At 38.0% G+C, this 7,569-nt stretch overlaps 1 long non-coding RNA gene across 1 annotated transcript; it reads right to left on the reverse strand.

Annotated features, from left to right (window-relative positions):
• Positions 1-3,709: 3,709 nt before the first annotated feature.
• LOC125920399 (uncharacterized) lies at positions 3,710-6,544 on the reverse strand. Its single transcript, XR_007457045.1, has 3 exons — positions 6,441-6,544; positions 5,229-5,461; positions 3,710-3,836 (listed from the first exon to the last, which is right to left on the reverse strand). It is a non-coding gene; the product is annotated as an uncharacterized LOC125920399 (long non-coding RNA).
• Between the last annotated feature and the right edge of the window lie 1,025 nt (positions 6,545-7,569).

Below are 7,569 nucleotides of genomic sequence, written 5' to 3' on the forward strand. Positions count from 1 at the left end.
TATATTTCAATATAAACTGGTGACCTAGCTATACTTAACAATACTGTATTGTATATTTGAAACTTCCTAAAATAGTAGATCTTAAAAGTTCTCATTGCAAGTAAGAAAACAATTTTTCTCTAGGTGAGGTAATGGATGTTAACTTAACTTGTTGTGGTGATCATTTCACAAAATATACATCTATCAAATCCTCATGTTGTACACCTTAAAGTTATACAATGTTATATGTCAATTATAGCTCCATAAAACTGGATGGATGGATAAATAAATAAATAAACAAACAAACAAACCGGTAAACTTCCCCTGAAAACTTCCCACATCTAAACATACCTTTTGCTACATTTGGTCTCAGGCTTGTAAAAACTTGGACTATAGATCAATATATAGGTATAGACTAGATATAGATATATAGATATAGATATAAATCCCTGCCTTATTTTCTCTCACTAAATCTGTAATTTAGGATGCACCCTGTCCCTGGGAAAATATGCTAAGAAGATAAGTCCTTCTATTGCCCATCCTAGCCTTGGTCCAATAAAGTCAGATAACACTATGCTACCCCAAGCCCCACACTTTGGCTGCCAGATCAAAGCAAGCTACAGACGATTAAGCTTGTTTTATGCAACTTCCTTGTATTTTCTCTATATAGGTCTCTATTTCTCTATATATAGGTCACCCTAGCTAATACAACAGCCCATTTTTTAATCCATATGAAATCTAAATGAATGAATGGGGGCAGCTCATTCACTTAAACATCTGACTCTTGATTTCAGCTCAGATCATGATCTCACGGATTTGTGAATTTGAGCCCTGCATCAGGCCTCATGCTAATAGCACAGAACGTGCTTGGGATTCTCTTCCTGTCTCTCTGCCCCACCCTCTCTCTCTCTCTCTCTTTCTCAAAATATATAAATAAATAAATAAATAAATAAATAAATAAGGCAATTTAAATGTAGTCACAAACTCAAATCTCGTGGTGTCAATAGTAAGTCTAAAATATCCATCTTTCAAAGGATTTCCACAACTTTTAAAATAACCAAATTGGTGAACGCCTGAGTGACTCAGTTGGTTGAGTGTCTGACTCTTGATTTCAGCTCAGGTCATGATCTCACTGGTCGTAAGATAGAGCCTGGAGTCAGGCTCCACACTGACAACATGGAGCCTACTTGAGATTCTCTCTCTCTCTCTCTCTCTCTCTCTCTCTCTCTCTCTCTCTCCCCTCCCCCTCTCCCTCTCCTTTCCTCTCCCTCTCCCTCTTCCTGTCCCCACTTGTGTGTGTATATTCTCTTGCTATCTATCAAAATAAATAAATATTTTAAAAATAAAATTAATAGGGGCACCTGGGTGGCTCAGTCAGTTAAGCATCCGATTTCAGCTTAGGTCATGATCTCACAGTTTGTGAGTTCAAGCCCCATGTTGGGCTCTGTGCTGACAGCTCAGAGCCTGGCGCCTGCTTCAGATTCTGTGTCTCCCTCTCTCTCTGCCCTTCCCCTATTCATGCTCTGTCTCTCTCTCTCAAAAATAAATAAACATTTAAAAAATTTTTAATAAAATTAATACAATAAAATAATATAAATAAAATAAAATAAAATAAAATAAAATAAAATAAAATAAAATAAAACAATCAAATCTTCAACATTGTCTATGAGGCTCTATAAAGTCTGGCCCTGGCTACTTGTTCAGTCTCATCATACATCATTCACTAAGTTCTGTGCTCCAGCTTACACAAGCCTTCTTTTTCTTTTTCCAATGTTTCATGACTCCTCCAGACTCCTTGCAAAAGCTACTTACTTCTGCAGAAACTCTGAGCTCCCAACACCTTCCCATCATCCTCCTGGCTCTCAACTCAAATATTGGTTTTTCACAAATGACTTTCTGTTACCCCCAAATAGATCAGTTCTCTGTTATGTTTGCCTTTATATATCCTTGCAATTTTTACTCAGAGCAACCATCACTGATTATAATTAGGAATATCCCTAGTACACAGTAAGCCACCGATAATCATTTATGAGGCTGAATGAAAAGCATCTGGCTGTGTACCTGCGCAAGACCTGAAGGTTTTGTGTTTAACACAGGCAGAGCAACCACATTAGTATGGAAAAATTTTATCTTGCCTTTTTGCTCTTGGATCATTGGAATTCCTGAGGTTTCCAATCTCAGAACAATCAAATAGCTTAGCAAAAAAAAAGAGAAAAGTGAAGTATAAAGTGTTTGTTATGTATGGGTCATTTAAGAAATATGAAGCTGTGAAAAAATGGAGATTGCCAGTGCCCAAGCCAATTGTGGCACAAAGGAATTGTCTACCCGACTCATTCTCTTCCTTTCATTTTATCTGCACTTGCCCAGATAGAAAGGGATCTTTAGAAGACACAAATAAAGAGGCAGAGACATCATAAGCTTAAAAAAAAAAAAGTCAAAGAATTGGTGGATATTAGTAAGATAAAGATATTTATTTTGTATCTTTTAGATGCTTCATTCCAAAAAAAAATCTGAAATAGCCAATCTGCTCCTAAAGAGGACTGTGTCAGTCAGCATGGGCTGGGTTATACATAGTAAAAATCAACCCCAAAATCTCAGTGACTAAACACAGAACACATACTTCTCATCCCTTCCCCCCAATATGTGCAATGTGAACCAACACTGGAATTACTCTCACTGTAGTTACTCAAAGATGATGCAAAGGGGAGGTCTATCTTAACATAGGCTTCCTTGATGAATTATAGAGTGGGGTGGGGCAGCAAGAAACCAGGCAGGCACTAGCTAGTAAAGTGACACATATCACTTCAGCTCACATTCTATTGGCCAAAGCAAGTCACATGGCCATGCCTAACTACAAAGTTGTTAAGGAAGTGTGATCCTACCATGTGCCAGTACTGAGAGGGAACAATACTAATAACTACCACAGGAATAAGAATCAATGGCAGTCATTCCAGTCCAGAACAAAGATGATCATGACCTTGACCTCTCTGTGCACAAGCAGAGCTGGGACCTGTGCAGGATAGAGACCAAGGAGGGAAAATTTTTTCAGAAACCCAAGTAAGAAAGAATAACTCTGAAGTGATAACTCAGCAGGAGAAGGAAAGAAGTACAGAAATGTTTGGTTGTGCCCCTCCCCCATCCTCTGGACCCCATGTGTTTATGATCAACTAACGTAAAATTGTTTTCTTTCCAGTAATACATTGCATGCACATGCACACACACACACATACACACACACATACACAACAGAGAAGTTATACTATTATAATGCAGTTATGATTATTCAAAAAGGTTAAAGATCCTCAGGCAGAGATATGACAACAATGGTGTTTTTATTGGAGTTCTAGAGCAGCTTTAAAATGTTAAAAATACCTCAGATGTATGGAAAATATTGAAGGTAATAGAACCCAGAGAAAAAATTTTAGGAGAACGTAGATCTCACTGAGAATCTTACTTCCTTCGGGGCATCTGGGTGGCTCAGTTGGTTAAGCGTCTGACTCAGTTTCAGCTCAGGTCATGATCTCATGGTTTTATGGGTTCAAGCCCCACATGGGGCTCTGTGCTGGCAGGGCAGTGCAGAGCCTACTTAGGATTCTCTCTCTCTCCTCTTTCTGCCCCTCTCCCCCTAAAATAAATAAATAAACTTAAAAAAAATTGTTTAAAAAGAATCGCACTACCTTCAATGACAATCAAGCAGGTTAATTTATTGGTATTTAATTATTTTAGGCTGCTCTTCTATTTTCTTCCCATGTTACCAAGCAGATATTTGAATTTCTGATTCAAATGCTTTGCTGTGCTGATTCAAATGTTTTGAAGTCAGCAAAAGACTGATTTCATTGAAGATACTATGCCAGTGTCTGGAAGGATAGAGAGAAAAAGACCCATGACTTGAGAACAGAGTTAAGAGAAGCATACAGATAACAGAGGCGCACCTGTCCCAAGAACAGCCCTGCTCTGTAGCAGTAATTTGACAAGGTAGCCCAAGCCATTACTATGTAGTCAGTCAGGGACACTGAGCCCTCATTAAAAGTCATGATTTCCATGTCCCCACATTCAAAACAAAAGCAGCACAGTTGCTAGACTTGGAATGATCTTGAACAATAGGCATCACAGAGGTTATCAGTAAAATACAAGCTACCTTGATATTTTGGTGCAGCTTAAAATACCTCAGAATTTTGTACAATCTGGTGAAGTAGAGAGCAGATGATGCTAAAGATTAAATTTGCTGCCAGTGCCAACAAGATGGGAGCTCAAAGGCAGATTTAAGTTGACTTAAGGGGAGAAAAAACTGTGTCAATTCTTATATACTAGAGTTTATCATTAAAAATTTATGGTCATAAGTAAAAAGAAAGCTTATGGATTTGGACCAGACTTATGAACACTGTTAGAAAAAAAGAGTTCATTCTATCTCTCACCATACATTTTTCTCTGACTTGAGACAAAACAGAAAAAAAAATTGAGGTCAACAGAGAGATCCTGTAGATATGATGGTGTGAGCTCTAATCTTAGGATAAGTGCCTAATGTAATACCTGATGTGTGAAGGAAAACTACCCCTAAAGCTGCCAGCAGCCTATACAAAGAGCCAGAGAACCCAGAGAACCAGGAAGTGCCATCTCCAGGAAAAGAAAGAGAAGTAAACAAACATTTGAATAATAAAGGATGCTTCAGGTTGGACCTTGGAATCAACCATCTACCTACCATGTTCTCTCTAAAAGTTTAACATTTTGTTTGCTTTTTTAATCAAGATTTCATTTTGCCTATGGGCTAGCCATCTCTGAAATTCTTAGTAACTACCAAATGCTAAATATTAGTCCTAAAATCAGGGCTCAGTGTTGTTCTTATTCAATTCCCATGGTCACAATCAATTTCTCAATCCCGTCCAACTGAAATAATGGGACATAGTCCAACTACTTTGAGTTTGTTGAAGATTTGAAGATGTGTAACAGATGGTACAGAGGGGAAAAGCACTTAAAATTTAGAGACAAAGAAGTGCCTGACTTTTGAGTTGTCAATCTGTGGAGCTTTTCATTAGAAGTTTTTGAGTGCTTTCATTACTAATTAATACGTAGTGATATGTCAGACAAGCAAATTTAACACGGAGGAAACTAACAGATACACATACCAAAAGCTGTTTAACATTGATTCCATCTCATTTGAGGCCCACTATTTCAGTGTTTCGTTCAATGAAAACTGACACTTGGTATATTAGATCAATTATCAAATTGAAAATAGCATGCAAAATAATTACCATCAAGCCCTCACAGTCAGGCCCTGGCTTTCCTCTTCCAACTTCCTCTTCCCCCAAAACAAGTCATTTCCTCTAAAGCTATTCTGTGAGCATCTTGTAAATTCCTGTGGCCTCCCAGGTGCCTTTGCTCAGACAATTTCTGCTGGAATTGTCCCTCTTCCCTCTTAATTGTTTTGAGGACAGAAACCGACACTTGATCATCCTCGAATCCCCTAGAGGCCTTGGCACAGCATCTGCATATAAAAAGGTGTACAATAAAAGCTTACTCAATTGAACACTGGTTTGATGATTGATTTCAGTCATGATTATAGCAATTCTCACATCACAGGACAGATAAGTATTTACTAACCTATACTGCCATTCGTCCTTAATCTGACAAAAGCAAAAAACAGAAAGACAAGCCTGCTTTTCAAGAGAACAAAATAAAAGGGGTAAAAGCAAGTGGGCAGAATGAAACAAGGAAAAACTGAACCATAAAGCCAACCCCATGGAAGAACAATTTCTTTACTATCCTTAAATGGGTATGTTGGTCAAATGTACAGATGTCAAGGAAATATTCCTATTTAGTTAATAGTGCGTGATAGAACTCATCAGAATTAGTCTTTATTCTTCTGAGGACTTTGTAGGGTACTTTTTTTTTGAAGCTTCAGTTTCAGGAAGTTTGGACTGCTTTCTGTTGAGATTACCCCTTTTGGGATGTTCACAGGTCTCTAAGACATACTAGAAAAAGTAAACCAATTCCACTTAGCATGAAAGGAGTTGGGCAATTAAGTGAACCATTCCATCTATTTGGAAGCATTCCTTAGATGTGTGAAATAATATCAGTAAAGCCCATGTTCATGCAAAGACTGATAAGGGCATTGAGCTCTTATATTAGCAGCCATTAGTACAATTGAGGTATTTCACAAATAGTCTCCTTAGTCTTAGTATTTTTAAAAGATGTACATGATGATGATGATGTCTCTCAAATGCCTACTTGTGCCAGTCTCTGTGATAGGCACTTACCATAAATTAATCAATTTAATACTCATTAATAATGACAGGTATTAATATCCTCTTTTCACATATGAAAACACTGAAACTCAGAGAGGTTACATAACTTAGCTAGGGCCACACAGTCAACTAACAGAGCTGAAATGTGAGCCAAGACAAATTCTACAGGTCCCATTCTTTACTGAACTGTATCCCAAGTTAACTAAATGATCTACCTACTAGTTGGCACCTGAGATGATGGCAGAGTCAGAAAAGTTGGCACTGGCCAAATTACTATTTAAAATCATCCTCAACAGGATTGTTTGGGGTGGCTGCGTGGATCAGTCAATTAAGCATCCAACTTCTGCTCAGGTCATGATCTCACAGTCCATGGGATCAAGCCTTGCAATGGGCTCTGTACTGTCATAACAGCTCGGAACCTGGAGCCTGCTTCAGATTCTGTGTCTCCGTGTCTCTCTCTGCCCCTCTCTGACTCTCTCTCTCTCTTTCTCTCTCTCTCTCTCTCAAAAAATAAACATTAAAAAAAATTTTTAATAAAAAAATAAATAAAATCATCTTCAACAGGATTTTAAATGATGGTAAAAACACAAAATGGCCAATTTTCTCTACAAGTAGAAAATTTGAGAATGGAGAGCCATCACCCTGCCAGGTGCCATTAGAACAGCTGGGTAAGAGGGAGGCTAGTGCCAGGCACACCCAGCTGAGACCAGACGATCATTTGTGTGAAGAAGAAATCTGTAACTCACGAAAATCTCACTATCAAGTATCCAAGTATGTGTAAATAGCTGCTTGCCTGGCATCATACTGAAAGGCTTTGTTCTGATTTCCACCTCTGTGCTGATAGGGGCCAAGGCAACACAGAAAAAAATAAAACAGAAAGTTGATGATTACCCAGCTATTGTGTGCTGGGTAAACATCCAACTGTTCAACATTTTTAGCAGTGATTTGAAAACATAAACAACACTCTCACTGTATTTTCAGATGCCCCAAAACTGAATAAGCTGGGTAAGACTAGTTATAATATAATTAAGACAACATATTGAGATATAAAATTATCTTAATGAACCAGAATACTAAGGAAAACCAGAGTAAAATTTACAAAGATAGCTTATAAAGTAAGCATATGTGAGTGCAAACCTTGCAGAAACTGAACAGAGTTGGAGGGACTTGGATCAACTTTCTGTGCAGAAAAGCATTGCACAGGAGATAGATTGCATTCATAATAAGCCATAATGTGCCAACAGACTTGAGCAACATTAACACCAGCTTAGGGTCTGTATCAAGGAAGGTGATGGTGATAGAAGAGTGTGGTGTTTAGATGTCCCTATTCAAGATCAAGTCTATTCAG

This window comes from Panthera uncia, chromosome B4 (assembly GCF_023721935.1).
Source record: "Panthera uncia isolate 11264 chromosome B4, Puncia_PCG_1.0, whole genome shotgun sequence".
Lineage (NCBI taxonomy): Eukaryota > Metazoa > Chordata > Mammalia > Carnivora > Felidae > Panthera > Panthera uncia.